Raw genomic sequence first — 18,138 nt, 5'->3', positions numbered from 1 at the left:
TACAAGTGTGTACAAGGTTGTACAAGTGTGTACAAGGGTGTACAAGTTTGTACAAGTGTGTACAAGTTTGTACAAGTGTGTACAAGTTTGTACAAGGGTGTACAAAAGTGTACAAGGGTGCACAAGTTTGTACAAGGGTGTACAAGTGTTTACAAGCTTGTACAAGTGTGTACAAGCTTGTACAAGTGTGTACAAGCTTGTACAAGTGTGTACAAGCTTGTACAAGTGTGTACAAGGGTGTACAGGTTTGTACAAGGTTGTACAAGTGTTTACAAGGGTGTACAAGTATGTACAAGAATGTACAAGTTTGTACAAGTGTGTACAAGTTTGTAAAAGGTTGTACAAGTGTGTACAAGGGTGTACAAGTGTGTACAAGGGTGCACAAGTGTGTACAAGGGTGTACAATCGTGTACAAGCTTGTACAAGTGTGTACAAGGGTGTACAGGTTTGTACAAGGTTGTACAAGTGTGTACAAGGTTGTACAAGTGTGTACAAGGGTGTACAAGTTTGTACAAGTGTGTACAAGTTTGTACAAGTGTGTACAAGTTTGTACAAGGTTGTACAAATGTATACAAGGGTGTACAAAAGTGTACAAGGTTGTACAAGTGTTTACAAGGGTGTACAAGTATGTACAAGAATGTACAAGTTTGTACAAGTGTGTACAAGTTTGTAAAAGGTTGTACAAGTGTGTACAAGAGTGTACAAGTTTATACAAGGGTGCACAAGTGTGTACAAGGGTGTACAATCGTGTACAAGCTTGTACAAGTGTGTACAAGGTTGTACAGGTTTGTACAAGGTTGTACAAGTGTGTACAAGGGTGTACAAATGTGTACAAGGATGTAAAAGTTTGTACAAGTGTGTACAAGTTTGTACAAGGTTGTACAAGTAAGTACAAGTTTGTACAAGAATGTACAAGTGTGTACAAGGTTTTACAATTGTGTAAAAGGTTGTACAAGTGTGTACAAGGTTGTACAAGTGTGTCCAAGGTTGTACAAGTGTGTACAAGCTTGTACAAGTGTGTACAAGGTTGTACAAGTGTGTACAAGGTTGTACAAGTGTGTACAAGGTTGTACAAGTGTGTACAAGGTTGTACAAGTGTGTACAAGGTTGTACAAGTGTGTACAAGGTTGTACAAGTGTGTACAAGGTTGTACAAGTGTGTACAAGGTTGTACAAGTGTGTACAAGGTTGTACAAGTGTGTACAAGGGTGCACAAGTGTGTACAAGGGTGTACAATCGTGTACAAGCTTGTACAAGTTTTTACAAGGTTGTACAAGTGTGTACAAGGTTGTACAAGTGTGTACAAGGTTGTACAAGTGTGTACAAGGTTGTACAAGTGTGTACAAGGTTGTACAAGTGTGTACAAGGTTGTATAAGTGTGTACAAAGGTGTACAAGTGTGTACAAGGTTGTACAAGTGTGTACAAGGTTGTACAAGTGTGTACATGGTTGTACAAGGTTGTACAATAATGTACAAGGTTGTACAAGTGTGTACAAGGTTGTACAAGTGTGTACAAGGGTGTACAAGTTTGTACAAGTGTGTACAAGTTTGTACAAGTGTGTACAAGTTTGTACAAGGTTGTACAAATTAATACAAGGGTGTACAAAAAAGTACAAGGGTGCACAAGTTTGTACAAGGGTGTACAAGTGTGTACAAGCTTGTACAAGTGTGTACAAGCTTGTACAAGTGTGTACAAGGGTGTACAGGTTTGTACAAGGTTGTACAAGTGTTTACAAGGGTGTACAAAAGAATGTACAAGTTTGTACAAGCTTGTACACAAGTGTGTACAAGCTTGTACAAGTGTGTACAAGCTTGTACAAGTGTGTACAAGCTTGTACAAGTGTGTACAAGCTTGTACAAGTGTGTACAAGGGTGTACAGGTTTGTACAAGGTTGTACAAGTGTTTACAAGGGTGTACAAGTATGTACAAGAATGTACAAGTTTGTACAAGTGTGTACAAGTTTGTAAAAGGTTGTACAAGTGTGTACAAGGGTGTACAAGTGTGTACAAGGGTGCACAAGTGTGTACAAGGGTGTACAATCGTGTACAAGCTTGTACAAGTGTGTACAAGGGTGTACAGGTTTGTACAAGGTTGTACAAGTGTGTACAAGGTTGTACAAGTGTGTACAAGGGTGTACAAGTTTGTACAAGTGTGTACAAGTTTGTACAAGTGTGTACAAGTTTGTACAAGGTTGTACAAATGTATACAAGGGTGTACAAAAGTGTACAAGGTTGTACAAGTGTTTACAAGGGTGTACAAGTATGTACAAGAATGTACAAGTTTGTACAAGTGTGTACAAGTTTGTAAAAGGTTGTACAAGTGTGTACAAGAGTGTACAAGTTTATACAAGGGTGCACAAGTGTGTACAAGGGTGTACAATCGTGTACAAGCTTGTACAAGTGTGTACAAGGTTGTACAGGTTTGTACAAGGTTGTACAAGTGTGTACAAGGGTGTACAAATGTGTACAAGGATGTAAAAGTTTGTACAAGTGTGTACAAGTTTGTACAAGGTTGTACAAGTAAGTACAAGTTTGTACAAGAATGTACAAGTGTGTACAAGGTTTTACAATTGTGTAAAAGGTTGTACAAGTGTGTACAAGGTTGTACAAGTGTGTACAAGGTTGTACAAGTGTGTACAAGCTTGTACAAGTGTGTACAAGGTTGTACAAGTGTGTACAAGGTTGTACAAGTGTGTACAAGGTTGTACAAGTGTGTACAAGGTTGTACAAGTGTGTACAAGGTTGTACAAGTGTGTACAAGGTTGTACAAGTGTGTACAAGGTTGTACAAGTGTGTACAAGGTTGTACAAGTGTGTACAAAGGTGTACAAGTGTGTACAAGGTTGTACAAGTGTGTACAAGGTTGTACAAGTGTGTACAAGGTTGTACAAGTGTGTACAAGGTTGTACAAGGTTGTACAATTGTGTACAAGGTTGTACAAGTGTGTACAAGGTTGTACAAGTGTGTACAAGGTTGTACAAGTGTGTACAAGGGTGTACAAGTTTGTACAAGTGTGTACAAGTTTGTACAAGTGTGTACAAGTTTGTACAAGGGTGTACAAAAGTGTACAAGGGTGCACAAGTTTGTACAAGGGTGTACAAGTGTTTACAAGCTTGTACAAGTGTGTACAAGCTTGTACAAGTGTGTACAAGCTTGTACAAGTGTGTACAAGCTTGTACAAGTGTGTACAAGGGTGTACAGGTTTGTACAAGGTTGTACAAGTGTTTACAAGGGTGTACAAGTATGTACAAGAATGTACAAGTTTGTACAAGTGTGTACAAGTTTGTAAAAGGTTGTACAAGTGTGTACAAGGGTGTACAAGTGTGTACAAGGGTGCACAAGTGTGTACAAGGGTGTACAATCGTGTACAAGCTTTTACAAGTGTGTACAAGGGTGTACAGGTTTGTACAAGGTTGTACAAGTGTGTACAAGGTTGTACAAGTGTGTACAAGGGTGTACAAGTTTGTACAAGTGTGTACAAGTTTGTACAAGTGTGTACAAGTTTGTACAAGGTTGTACAAATGTATACAAGGGTGTACAAAAGTGTACAAGGTTGTACAAGTGTTTACAAGGGTGTACAAGTATGTACAAGAATGTACAAGTTTGTACAAGTGTGTACAAGTTTGTAAAAGGTTGTACAAGTGTGTACAAGAGTGTACAAGTTTATACAAGGGTGCACAAGTGTGTACAAGGGTGTACAATCGTGTACAAGCTTGTACAAGTGTGTACAAGGTTGTACAGGTTTGTACAAGGTTGTACAAGTGTGTACAAGGGTGTACAAATGTGTACAAGGATGTAAAAGTTTGTACAAGTGTGTACAAGTTTGTACAAGGTTGTACAAGTAAGTACAAGTTTGTACAAGAATGTACAAGTGTGTACAAGGTTTTACAATTGTGTAAAAGGTTGTACAAGTGTGTACAAGGTTGTACAAGTGTGTCCAAGGTTGTACAAGTGTGTACAAGCTTGTACAAGTGTGTACAAGGTTGTACAAGTGTGTACAAGGTTGTACAAGTGTGTACAAGGTTGTACAAGTGTGTACAAGGTTGTACAAGTGTGTACAAGGTTGTACAAGTGTGTACAAGGTTGTACAAGTGTGTACAAGGTTGTACAAGTGTGTACAAGGTTGTACAAGTGTGTACAAGGTTGTACAAGTGTGTACAAGGGTGCACAAGTGTGTACAAGGGTGTACAATCGTGTACAAGCTTGTACAAGTTTTTACAAGGTTGTACAAGTGTGTACAAGGTTGTACAAGTGTGTACAAGGTTGTACAAGTGTGTACAAGGTTGTACAAGTGTGTACAAGGTTGTACAAGTGTGTACAAGGTTGTACAAGTGTGTACAAGGTTGTACAAGTGTGTACAAGGTTGTATAAGTGTGTACAAAGGTGTACAAGTGTGTACAAGGTTGTACAAGTGTGTACAAGGTTGTACAAGTGTGTACATGGTTGTACAAGGTTGTACAATAATGTACAAGGTTGTACAAGTGTGTACAAGGTTGTACAAGTGTGTACAAGGGTGTACAAGTTTGTACAAGTGTGTACAAGTTTGTACAAGTGTGTACAAGTTTGTACAAGGTTGTACAAATTAATACAAGGGTGTACAAAAAAGTACAAGGGTGCACAAGTTTGTACAAGGGTGTACAAGTGTGTACAAGCTTGTACAAGTGTGTACAAGCTTGTACAAGTGTGTACAAGGGTGTACAGGTTTGTACAAGGTTGTACAAGTGTTTACAAGGGTGTACAAAAGAATGTACAAGTTTGTACAAGTGTGTACAAGTTTGTAAAAGGTTTTACAAGTGTGTACAAGGGTGTACAAGTGTGTACAATGGTGCACAAGTGTGTACAAGGGTGTACAATCGTGTACAAGCTTGTACAAGTGTGTACAAGGGTGTACAGGTTTGTACAAGGTTGTACAAGTGTGTACAAGGGTGTACAAATGTGTACAAGGCTGTAAAAGTTTGTACAAGTGTGTACAAGTTTGTACAAGGTTGTACAAGTAAGTACAAGTTTGTACAAGAATGTACAAGTGTGTACAAGGTTTTACAATTGTGTAAAAGGTTGTACAAGTGTGTACAAGGTTGTACAAGTGTGTACAAGGTTGTACAAGTGTGTACAAGGTTGTACAAGTGTGTACAAGCTTGTACAAGTGTGTACAAGGTTGTACAAGTGTGTACAAGGTTGTACAAGTGTGTACAAGGTTGTACAAGTGTGTACAAGGTTGTACAAGTGTGTACAAGTTTGTACAAGTGTGTACAAGTTTGTACAAGGTTGTACAAATGTGTACAAGGGTGTACAAAAGTGTACAAGGGTGCACAAGTTTGTACAAGGGTGTACAAGTGTGTACAAGCTTGTACAAGTGTGTACAAGCTTGTACAAGGGTTTACAGGTTTGTACAAGATTGTACAAGTGTGTACAAGGTTGTACAAGTATGTACAAGAATGTACAAGTTTGTACAAGTGTGTACAAGTTTGTAAAAGGTTGTACAAGTGTGTACAAGGGTGTACAAATGTGTACAAGAATGTAAAAGTGTGTACAAGTGTGTACAAGTTTGTACAAGGTTGTACAAATTTGTACAAGTGTGTACAAGGTTGTACAAGTGTGTACAAGGGTGTACAAGTTTGTACAAGTGTGTACAAGTTTGTACAAGGTTGTACACGTGTGTACAAGGTTTTACAATTGTGTACAAGGTTGTACAAGTGTGTACAAGGTTGTACAAGTGTGTACAAGGTTGTACAAGTGTGTACAAGGTTGTACAAGTGTGTACAAGGTTGTACAAGTGTACACAAGTTTGTACAAGTGTGTACAAGTTTGTACAAGTGTGTACAAGTTTGTACAAGTTTGTACAAATGTGTACAAGGGTGTACAAAAGTGTACAAGGGTGCACAAGTTTGTACAAGGGTGTACAAGTGTGTACAAGGGTGTACAAGTATGTACAAGAATGTACAATTTTGTACAAGTGTGTACAAGTTTGTAAAAGGTTGTACAAGTGTGTACAAGGGTGTACAAGTGTGTACAAGGTTGTACAAGTGTGTACAAGCTTGAACAAGTGTGTACAAGCTTGAACAAGTGTGTACAAGGTTGTACAAGTGTGTACAAGGTTGTACAAGTGTGTACAAGGTTGCACAAGTGTGTACAAGAGTGTACAATCGTGTACAAGCTTGTACAAGTGTGTACAAGGGTGTACAGGTTTGTACAAGGTTGTACAAGTGTGTACAAGGTTGTACAAGTGTGTACAAGGTTGTACAAGTGTGTACAAGGGTGTACAAGTTTGTACAAGTGTGTACAAGTTTGTACAAGTGTGTACAAGTTTGTACAAGTTTGTACAAATGTATACAAGGGTGTACAAAAGTGTACAAGGGTGCACAAGTTTGTACAAGGGTGTACAAGTGTGTACAAGCTTGTACAAGTGTGTACAAGCTTGTACAAGTGTGTACAAGGGTGTACAGGTTTGTACAAGGTTGTACAAGTGTTTACAAGGGTGTACAAGTATGTACAAGAATGTACAAGTTTGTACAAGTGTGTACAAGTTTGTAAAAGGTTGTACAAGTGTGTACAAGGGTGTACAAGTGTGTACAAGGGTGCACAAGTGTGTACAAGGGTGTACAATCGTGTACAAGCTTGTACAAGTGTGTACAAGGGTGTACAGGTTTGTACAAGGTTGTACAAGTGTGTACAAGATTGTACAAGTGTGTACAAGCTTGTACAAGTGTGTAGAAGGTTGTACAAGTGTGTACAAGGTTGTACAAGTGTGTACAAGCTTGTACAAGTGTGTACAAGGTTTGTACAAGTGTGTACAAGGTTGTTCAAGTGAGTACATGTTTGTACAAGTGTGTTTAAGTTTGTACAAGGTTGTACAAATGTGTACAAGGGTGTACAAAAGTGTTCAAGGGTGCACAAGTTTGTACAAGTGTGTACAAGCTTGTACAAGTGTGTACAAGCTTGTACAAGTGTGTACAAGGGTGTACAGGTTTGTACAAGGTTGTACAAGTGTGTACAAGTGTGTACAAGCTTGTACAAGTGTGTACAAGGGTGTACAGGTTTGTACAAGGTTGTACAAGTGTGTACAAGGGTGTACAAGTATGTACAAGAATGTAAAATTTTGTACAAGTGTGTACAAGGGTGTACAAGTGTGTACAAGGTTGTAAAAGTGTGTACAAGGTTTTACAATTGTGTACAAGGTTTTACAAGTGTGTACAAGGTTGTACAAGTGTGTACGAGGTTGTACAAGTGTGTACAAGGTTGTACAAGTGTGTACAAGGTTGTACAAGTGTGTACAAGGTTGTACAAGTGTGTACGAGGTTGTACAAGTGTGTACAAGGTTGTACAAGTGTGTACAAGGGTGTACAAGTGTGTACAAGGTTGTAAAAGTGTGTACAAGGTTTTACAATTGTGTACAAGGTTGTACAAGTGTGTACAAGGTTGTACAAGTGTGTACGAGGTTGTACAAGTGTGTACAAGGTTGTACAAGTGTGTACAAGGTTGTACAAGTGTGTACAAGGTTGCACAAGTGTGTACAAGAGTGTACAATCGTGTACAAGCTTGTACAAGTGTGTACAAGGGTGTACAGGTTGGTACAAGGTTGTACAAGTGTGTACAAGGTTGTACAAGTGTGTACAAGGTTGTACAAGTGTGTACAAGGTTGTACAAGTGTGTACAAGGTTGTACAAGTGTGTACAAGCTTGTACAAGTGTGTACAAGGTTGTACAAGTGTGTACAAGGTTGTACAAGTGTGTACAAGGGTGTACAGGTTTGTACAAGGTTGTACAAGTGTGTACAAGGTTGTACAAGTGTGTACAAGGGTGTACAAGTTTGTACAAGTGTGTACAAGTTTGTACAAGTGTGTACAAGTTTGTACAAGGTTGTACAAATGTATACAAGGGTGTACAAAAGTGTACAAGGTTGTACAAGTGTTTACAAGGGTGTACAAGTATGTACAAGAATGTACAAGTTTGTACAAGTGTGTACAAGTTTGTAAAAGGTTGTACAAGTGTGTACAAGAGTGTACAAGTTTATACAAGGGTGCACAAGTGTGTACAAGGGTGTACAATCGTGTACAAGCTTGTACAAGTGTGTACAAGGTTGTACAGGTTTGTACAAGGTTGTACAAGTGTGTACAAGGGTGTACAAATGTGTACAAGGATGTAAAAGTTTGTACAAGTGTGTACAAGTTTGTACAAGGTTGTACAAGTAAGTACAAGTTTGTACAAGAATGTACAAGTGTGTACAAGGTTTTACAATTGTGTAAAAGGTTGTACAAGTGTGTACAAGGTTGTACAAGTGTGTACAAGGTTGTACAAGTGTGTACAAGCTTGTACAAGTGTGTACAAGGTTGTACAAGTGTGTACAAGGTTGTACAAGTGTGTACAAGGTTGTACAAGTGTGTACAAGGTTGTACAAGTGTGTACAAGGTTGTACAAGTGTGTACAAGGTTGTACAAGTGTGTACAAGGTTGTACAAGTGTGTACAAGGTTGTACAAGTGTGTACAATGTTGTACAAGTGTGTACAAAGGTGTACAAGTGTGTACAAGGTTGTACAAGTGTGTACAAGGTTGTACAAGTGTGTACAAGGTTGTACAAGTGTGTACAAGGTTGTACAAGGTTGTACAATTGTGTACAAGGTTGTACAAGTGTGTACAAGGTTGTACAAGTGTGTACAAGGTTGTACAAGTGTGTACAAGGGTGTACAAGTTTGTACAAGTGTGTACAAGTTTGTACAAGTGTGTACAAGTTTGTACAAGGGTGTACAAAAGTGTACAAGGGTGCACAAGTTTGTACAAGGGTGTACAAGTGTTTACAAGCTTGTACAAGTGTGTACAAGCTTGTACAAGTGTGTACAAGCTTGTACAAGTGTGTACAAGCTTGTACAAGTGTGTACAAGGGTGTACAGGTTTGTACAAGGTTGTACAAGTGTTTACAAGGGTGTACAAGTATGTACAAGAATGTACAAGTTTGTACAAGTGTGTACAAGTTTGTAAAAGGTTGTACAAGTGTGTACAAGGGTGTACAAGTGTGTACAAGGGTGCACAAGTGTGTACAAGGGTGTACAATCGTGTACAAGCTTGTACAAGTGTGTACAAGGGTGTACAGGTTTGTACAAGGTTGTACAAGTGTGTACAAGGTTGTACAAGTGTGTACAAGGGTGTACAAGTTTGTACAAGTGTGTACAAGTTTGTACAAGTGTGTACAAGTTTGTACAAGGTTGTACAAATGTATACAAGGGTGTACAAAAGTGTACAAGGTTGTACAAGTGTTTACAAGGGTGTACAAGTATGTACAAGAATGTACAAGTTTGTACAAGTGTGTACAAGTTTGTAAAAGGTTGTACAAGTGTGTACAAGAGTGTACAAGTTTATACAAGGGTGCACAAGTGTGTACAAGGGTGTACAATCGTGTACAAGCTTGTACAAGTGTGTACAAGGTTGTACAGGTTTGTACAAGGTTGTACAAGTGTGTACAAGGGTGTACAAATGTGTACAAGGATGTAAAAGTTTGTACAAGTGTGTACAAGTTTGTACAAGGTTGTACAAGTAAGTACAAGTTTGTACAAGAATGTACAAGTGTTTACAATTGTGTAAAAGGTTGTACAAGTGTGTACAAGGTTGTACAAGTGTGTCCAAGGTTGTACAAGTGTGTACAAGCTTGTACAAGTGTGTACAAGGTTGTACAAGTGTGTACAAGGTTGTACAAGTGTGTACAAGGTTGTACAAGTGTGTACAAGGTTGTACAAGTGTGTACAAGGTTGTACAAGTGTGTACAAGGTTGTACAAGTGTGTACAAGGTTGTACAAGTGTGTACAAGGTTGTACAAGTGTGTACAAGGTTGTACAAGTGTGTACAAGGGTGCACAAGTGTGTACAAGGGTGTACAATCGTGTACAAGCTTGTACAAGTTTTTACAAGGTTGTACAAGTGTGTACAAGGTTGTACAAGTGTGTACAAGGTTGTACAAGTGTGTACAAGGTTGTACAAGTGTGTACAAGGTTGTACAAGTGTGTACAAGGTTGTATAAGTGTGTACAAAGGTGTACAAGTGTGTACAAGGTTGTACAAGTGTGTACAAGGTTGTACAAGTGTGTACATGGTTGTACAAGGTTGTACAATAATGTACAAGGTTGTACAAGTGTGTACAAGGTTGTACAAGTGTGTACAAGGGTGTACAAGTTTGTACAAGTGTGTACAAGTTTGTACAAGTGTGTACAAGTTTGTACAAGGTTGTACAAATTAATACAAGGGTGTACAAAAAAGTACAAGGGTGCACAAGTTTGTACAAGGGTGTACAAGTGTGTACAAGCTTGTACAAGTGTGTACAAGCTTGTACAAGTGTGTACAAGGGTGTACAGGTTTGTACAAGGTTGTACAAGTGTTTACAAGGGTGTACAAGTGTGTACAATGGTGCACAAGTGTGTACAAGGGTGTACAATCGTGTACAAGCTTGTACAAGTGTGTACAAGGGTGTACAGGTTTGTACAAGGTTGTACAAGTGTGTACAAGGGTGTACAAATGTGTACAAGGCTGTAAAAGTTTGTACAAGTGTGTACAAGTTTGTACAAGGTTGTACAAGTAAGTACAAGTTTGTACAAGAATGTACAAGTGTGTACAAGGTTTTACAATTGTGTAAAAGGTTGTACAAGTGTGTACAAGGTTGTACAAGTGTGTACAAGGTTGTACAAGTGTGTACAAGGTTGTACAAGTGTGTACAAGCTTGTACAAGTGTGTACAAGGTTGTACAAGTGTGTACAAGGTTGTACAAGTGTGTACAATGTTGTACAAGTGTGTACAAGGTTGTACAAGTGTGTACAAGTTTGTACAAGTGTGTACAAGTTTGTACAAGGTTGTACAAATGTGTACAAGGGTGTACAAAAGTGTACAAGGGTGCACAAGTTTGTACAAGGGTGTACAAGTGTGTACAAGCTTGTACAAGTGTGTACAAGCTTGTACAAGGGTTTACAGGTTTGTACAAGATTGTACAAGTGTGTACAAGGTTGTACAAGTATGTACAAGAATGTACAAGTTTGTACAAGTGTGTACAAGTTTGTAAAAGGTTGTACAAGTGTGTACAAGGGTGTACAAATGTGTACAAGAATGTAAAAGTGTGTACAAGTGTGTACAAGTTTGTACAAGGTTGTACAAGTGTGTACAAGTTTGTACAAGGTTGTACAAATTTGTACAAGTGTGTACAAGGTTGTACAAGTGTGTACAAGGGTGTACAAGTTTGTACAAGTGTGTACAAGTTTGTACAAGGTTGTACACGTGTGTACAAGGTTTTACAATTGTGTACAAGGTTGTACAAGTGTGTACAAGGTTGTACAAGTGTGTACAAGGTTGTACAAGTGTGTACAAGGTTGTACAAGTGTGTACAAGGTTGTACAAGTGTACACAAGTTTGTACAAGTGTGTACAAGTTTGTACAAGTGTGTACAAGTTTGTACAAGTTTGTACAAATGTGTACAAGGGTGTACAAAAGTGTACAAGGGTGCACAAGTTTGTACAAGGGTGTACAAGTGTGTACAAGGGTGTACAAGTATGTACAAGAATGTACAATTTTGTACAAGTGTGTACAAGTTTGTAAAAGGTTGTACAAGTGTGTACAAGGGTGTACAAGTGTGTACAAGGTTGTACAAGTGTGTACAAGCTTGAACAAGTGTGTACAAGCTTGAACAAGTGTGTACAAGGTTGTACAAGTGTGTACAAGGTTGTACAAGTGTGTACAAGGTTGCACAAGTGTGTACAAGAGTGTACAATCGTGTACAAGCTTGTACAAGTGTGTACAAGGGTGTACAGGTTTGTACAAGGTTGTACAAGTGTGTACAAGGTTGTACAAGTGTGTACAAGGTTGTACAAGTGTGTACAAGGGTGTACAAGTTTGTACAAGTGTGTACAAGTTTGTACAAGTGTGTACAAGTTTGTACAAGTTTGTACAAATGTATACAAGGGTGTACAAAAGTGTACAAGGGTGCACAAGTTTGTACAAGGGTGTACAAGTGTGTACAAGCTTGTACAAGTGTGTACAAGCTTGTACAAGTGTGTACAAGGGTGTACAGGTTTGTACAAGGTTGTACAAGTGTTTACAAGGGTGTACAAGTATGTACAAGAATGTACAAGTTTGTACAAGTGTGTACAAGTTTGTAAAAGGTTGTACAAGTGTGTACAAGGGTGTACAAGTGTGTACAAGGGTGCACAAGTGTGTACAAGGGTGTACAATCGTGTACAAGCTTGTACAAGTGTGTACAAGGGTGTACAGGTTTGTACAAGGTTGTACAAGTGTGTACAAGATTGTACAAGTGTGTACAAGCTTGTACAAGTGTGTAGAAGGTTGTACAAGTGTGTACAAGGTTGTACAAGTGTGTACAAGCTTGTACAAGTGTGTACAAGGTTTGTACAAGTGTGTACAAGGTTGTTCAAGTGAGTACATGTTTGTACAAGTGTGTTTAAGTTTGTACAAGGTTGTACAAATGTGTACAAGGGTGTACAAAAGTGTTCAAGGGTGCACAAGTTTGTACAAGTGTGTACAAGCTTGTACAAGTGTGTACAAGCTTGTACAAGTGTGTACAAGGGTGTACAGGTTTGTACAAGGTTGTACAAGTGTGTACAAGTGTGTACAAGCTTGTACAAGTGTGTACAAGGGTGTACAGGTTTGTACAAGGTTGTACAAGTGTGTACAAGGGTGTACAAGTATGTACAAGAATGTAAAATTTTGTACAAGTGTGTACAAGGGTGTACAAGTGTGTACAAGGTTGTAAAAGTGTGTACAAGGTTTTACAATTGTGTACAAGGTTTTACAAGTGTGTACAAGGTTGTACAAGTGTGTACGAGGTTGTACAAGTGTGTACAAGGTTGTACAAGTGTGTACAAGGTTGTACAAGTGTGTACAAGGTTGTACAAGTGTGTACGAGGTTGTACAAGTGTGTACAAGGTTGTACAAGTGTGTACAAGGGTGTACAAGTGTGTACAAGGTTGTAAAAGTGTGTACAAGGTTTTACAATTGTGTACAAGGTTGTACAAGTGTGTACAAGGTTGTACAAGTGTGTACGAGGTTGTACAAGTGTGTACAAGGTTGTACAAGTGTGTACAAGGTTGTACAAGTGTGTACAAGGTTGCACAAGTGTGTACAAGAGTGTACAATCGTGTACAAGCTTGTACAAGTGTGTACAAGGGTGTACAGGTTGGTACAAGGTTGTACAAGTGTGTACAAGGTTGTACAAGTGTGTACAAGGTTGTACAAGTGTGTACAAGGTTGTACAAGTGTGTACAAGGTTGTACAAGTGTGTACAAGCTTGTACAAGTGTGTACAAGGTTGTACAAGTGTGTACAAGGTTGTACAAGTGTGTACAAGGGTGTACAGGTTTGTACAAGGTTGTACAAGTGTGTACAAGGTTGTACAAGTGTGTACAAGGGTGTACAAGTTTGTACAAGTGTGTACAAGTTTGTACAAGTGTGTACAAGTTTGTACAAGGTTGTACAAATGTATACAAGGGTGTACAAAAGTGTACAAGGTTGTACAAGTGTTTACAAGGGTGTACAAGTATGTACAAGAATGTACAAGTTTGTACAAGTGTGTACAAGTTTGTAAAAGGTTGTACAAGTGTGTACAAGAGTGTACAAGTTTATACAAGGGTGCACAAGTGTGTACAAGGGTGTACAATCGTGTACAAGCTTGTACAAGTGTGTACAAGGTTGTACAGGTTTGTACAAGGTTGTACAAGTGTGTACAAGGGTGTACAAATGTGTACAAGGATGTAAAAGTTTGTACAAGTGTGTACAAGTTTGTACAAGGTTGTACAAGTAAGTACAAGTTTGTACAAGAATGTACAAGTGTGTACAAGGTTTTACAATTGTGTAAAAGGTTGTACAAGTGTGTACAAGGTTGTACAAGTGTGTACAAGGTTGTACAAGTGTGTACAAGCTTGTACAAGTGTGTACAAGGTTGTACAAGTGTGTACAAGGTTGTACAAGTGTGTACAAGGTTGTACAAGTGTGTACAAGGTTGTACAAGTGTGTACAAGGTTGTACAAGTGTGTACAAGGTTGTACAAGTGTGTACAAGGTTGTACAAGTGTGTACAAGGTTGTACAAGTGTGTACAAAGGTGTACAAGTGTGTACAAGGTTGTACAAGTGTGTACAAGGTTGTACAAGTGTGTACAAGGTTGTACAAGTGTGTACAAGGTTGTACAAGGTTGTACAATTGTGTACAAGGTTGTACAAGTGTGTACAAGGTTGTACAAGTGTGTACAAGGTTGTACAAGTGTGTACAAGGGTGTACAAGTTTGTACAAGTGTGTACAAGTTTGTACAAGTGTGTACAAGTTTGTACAAGGGTGTACAAAAGTGTACAAGGGTGCACAAGTTTGTACAAGGGTGTACAAGTGTTTACAAGCTTGTACAAGTGTGTACAAGCTTGTACAAGTGTGTACAAGCTTGTACAAGTGTGTACAAGCTTGTACAAGTGTGTACAAGCTTGTACAAGTGTGTACAAGGGTGTACAGGTTTGTACAAGGTTGTACAAGTGTTTACAAGGGTGTACAAGTATGTACAAGAATGTACAAGTTTGTACAAGTGTGTACAAGTTTGTAAAAGGTTGTACAAGTGTGTACAAGGGTGTACAAGTGTGTACAAGGGTGCACAAGTGTGTACAAGGGTGTACAATCGTGTACAAGCTTGTACAAGTGTGTACAAGGGTGTACAGGTTTGTACAAGGTTGTACAAGTGTGTACAAGGTTGTACAAGTGTGTACAAGGGTGTACAAGTTTGTACAAGTGTGTACAAGTTTGTACAAGTGTGTACAAGTTTGTACAAGGTTGTACAAATGTATACAAGGGTGTACAAAAGTGTACAAGGTTGTACAAGTGTTTACAAGGGTGTACAAGTATGTACAAGAATGTACAAGTTTGTACAAGTGTGTACAAGTTTGTAAAAGGTTGTACAAGTGTGTACAAGAGTGTACAAGTTTATACAAGTGTGCACAAGTGTGTACAAGGGTGTACAATCGTGTACAAGCTTGTACAAGTGTGTACAAGGTTGTACAGGTTTGTACAAGGTTGTACAAGTGTGTACAAGGGTGTACAAATGTGTACAAGGATGTAAAAGTTTGTACAAGTGTGTACAAGTTTGTACAAGGTTGTACAAGTAAGTACAAGTTTGTACAAGAATGTACAAGTGTGTACAAGGTTTTACAATTGTGTAAAAGGTTGTACAAGTGTGTACAAGGTTGTACAAGTGTGTCCAAGGTTGTACAAGTGTGTACAAGCTTGTACAAGTGTGTACAAGGTTGTACAAGTGTGTACAAGGTTGTACAAGTGTGTACAAGGTTGTACAAGTGTGTACAAGGTTGTACAAGTGTGTACAAGGTTGTACAAGTGTGTACAAGGTTGTACAAGTGTGTACAAGGTTGTACAAGTGTGTACAAGGTTGTACAAGTGTGTACAAGGTTGTACAAGTGTGTACAAGGTTGTACAAGTGTGTACAAGGGTGCACAAGTGTGTACAAGGGTGTACAATCGTGTACAAGCTTGTACAAGTTTTTACAAGGTTGTACAAGTGTGTACAAGGTTGTACAAGTGTGTACAAGGTTGTACAAGTGTGTACAAGGTTGTACAAGTGTGTACAAGGTTGTACAAGTGTGTACAAGGTTGTATAAGTGTGTACAAAGGTGTACAAGTGTGTACAAGGTTGTACAAGTGTGTACAAGGTTGTACAAGTGTGTACATGGTTGTACAAGGTTGTACAATAATGTACAAGGTTGTACAAGTGTGTACAAGGTTGTACAAGTGTGTACAAGGGTGTACAAGTTTGTACAAGTGTGTACAAGTTTGTACAAGTGTGTACAAGTTTGTACAAGGTTGTACAAATTAATACAAGGGTGTACAAAAAAGTACAAGGGTGCACAAGTTTGTACAAGGGTGTACAAGTGTGTACAAGCTTGTACAAGTGTGTACAAGCTTGTACAAGTGTGTACAAGGGTGTACAGGTTTGTACAAGGTTGTACAAGTGTTTACAAGGGTGTACAAAAGAATGTACAAGTTTGTACAAGTGTGTACAAGTTTGTAAAAGGTTTTACAAGTGTGTACAAGGGTGTACAAGTGTGTACAATGGTGCACAAGTGTGTACAAGGGTGTACAATCGTGTACAAGCTTGTACAAGTGTGTACAAGGGTGTACAGGTTTGTACAAGGTTGTACAAGTGTGTACAAGGGTGTACAAATGTGTACAAGGCTGTAAAAGTTTGTACAAGTGTGTACAAGTTTGTACAAGGTTGTACAAGTAAGTACAAGTTTGTACAAGAATGTACAAGTGTGTACAAGGTTTTACAATTGTGTAAAAGGTTGTACAAGTGTGTACAAGGTTGTACAAGTGTGTACAAGGTTGTACAAGTGTGTACAAGGTTGTACAAGTGTGTACAAGCTTGTACAAGTGTGTACAAGGTTGTACAAGTGTGTACAAGGTTGTACAAGTGTGTACAAGGTTGTACAAGTGTGTACAAGGTTGTACAAGTGTGTACAAGTTTGTACAAGTGTGTACAAGTTTGTACAAGGTTGTACAAATGTGTACAAGGGTGTACAAAAGTGTACAAGGGTGCACAAGTTTGTACAAGGGTGTACAAGTGTGTACAAGCTTGTACAAGTGTGTACAAGCTTGTACAAGGGTTAACAGGTTTGTACAAGGTTGAACAAGTGTGTACAAGGGTGTACAAAAGTGTACAAGGGTGCACAAGTTTGTACAAGGGTGTACAAGTGTGTACAAGGTTGTACAAGTATGTACAAGAATGTACAAGTTTGTACAAGTGTGTACAAGTTTGTAAAAGGTTGTACAAGTGTGTACAAGGGTGTACAAATGTGTACAAGGATGTAAAAGTGTGTACAAGTGTGTACAAGTTTGTACAAGGTTGTACAAGTGTGTACAAGTTTGTACAAGGTTGTACAAATTTGTACAAGTGTGTACAAGGTTGTACAAGTGTGTACAAGGGTGTACAAGTTTGTACAAGTGTGTACAAGTTTGTACAAGGTTGTACACGTGTGTACAAGGTTTTACAATTGTGTACAAGGTTGTACAAGTGTGTACAAGGTTGTACAAGTGTGTACAAGGTTGTACAAGTGTGTACAAGGTTGTACAAGTGTGTAAGGTTGTACAAGTGTACACAAGTTTGTACAAGTGTGTACAAGTTTGTACAAGTGTGTACAAGTTTGTACAAGTTTGTACAAATGTGTACAAGGGTGTACAAAAGTGTACAAGGGTGCACAAGTTTGTACAAGGGTGTACAAGTGTGTACAAGGGTGTACAAGTATGTACAAGAATGTACAATTTCGTACAAGTGTGTACAAGTTTGTAAAAGGTTGTACAAGTGTGTACAAGGGTGTACAAGTGTGTACAAGGTTGTACAAGTGTGTACAAGCTTGAACAAGTGTGTACAAGCTTGAACAAGTGTGTACAAGGTTGTACAAGTGTGTACAAGGTTGTACAAGTGTGTACAAGGTTGCACAAGTGTGTACAAGAGTGTACAATCGTGTACAAGCTTGTACAAGTGTGTACAAGGGTGTACAGGTTTGTACAAGGTTGTACAAGTGTGTACAAGGTTGTACAAGTGTGTACAAGGTTGTACAAGTGTGTACAAGGGTGTACAAGTTTGTACAAGTGTGTACAAATTTGTACAAGTGTGTACAAGTTTGTACAAGTTTGTACAAATGTATACAAGGGTGTACAAAAGTGTACAAGGGTGCACAAGTTTGTACAAGGGTGTACAAGTGTGTACAAGCTTGTACAAGTGTGTACAAGCTTGTACAAGTGTGTACAAGGGTGTACAGGTTTGTACAAGGTTGTACAAGTGTTTACAAGGGTGTACAAGTATGTACAAGAATGTACAAGTTTGTACAAGTGTGTACAAGTTTGTAAAAGGTTGTACAAGTGTGTACAAGGGTGTACAAGTGTGTACAAGGGTGCACAAGTGTGTACAAGGGTGTACAATCGTGTACAAGCTTGTACAAGTGTGTACAAGGGTGTACAGGTTTGTACAAGGTTGTACAAGTGTGTACAAGGTTGTACAAGTGTGTACAAGCTTGTACAAGTGTGTACAAGCTTGTACAAGTGTGTACAAGGTTGTACAAGTGTGTACAAGCTTGTACAAGTGTGTACAAGGTTTGTACAAGTGTGTACAAGGTT

The sequence above is a fragment of the Macrosteles quadrilineatus genome, unplaced genomic scaffold (assembly GCF_028750875.1).
Source record: "Macrosteles quadrilineatus isolate MER2022 unplaced genomic scaffold, UCM_ALF_1.0 Scaffold_80__1_contigs__length_518384, whole genome shotgun sequence".
Classification (NCBI taxonomy): domain Eukaryota; kingdom Metazoa; phylum Arthropoda; class Insecta; order Hemiptera; family Cicadellidae; genus Macrosteles; species Macrosteles quadrilineatus.
The sequence above is the reverse complement of the archived record's forward strand: the minus strand, read 5'-3'. Positions refer to the sequence as shown.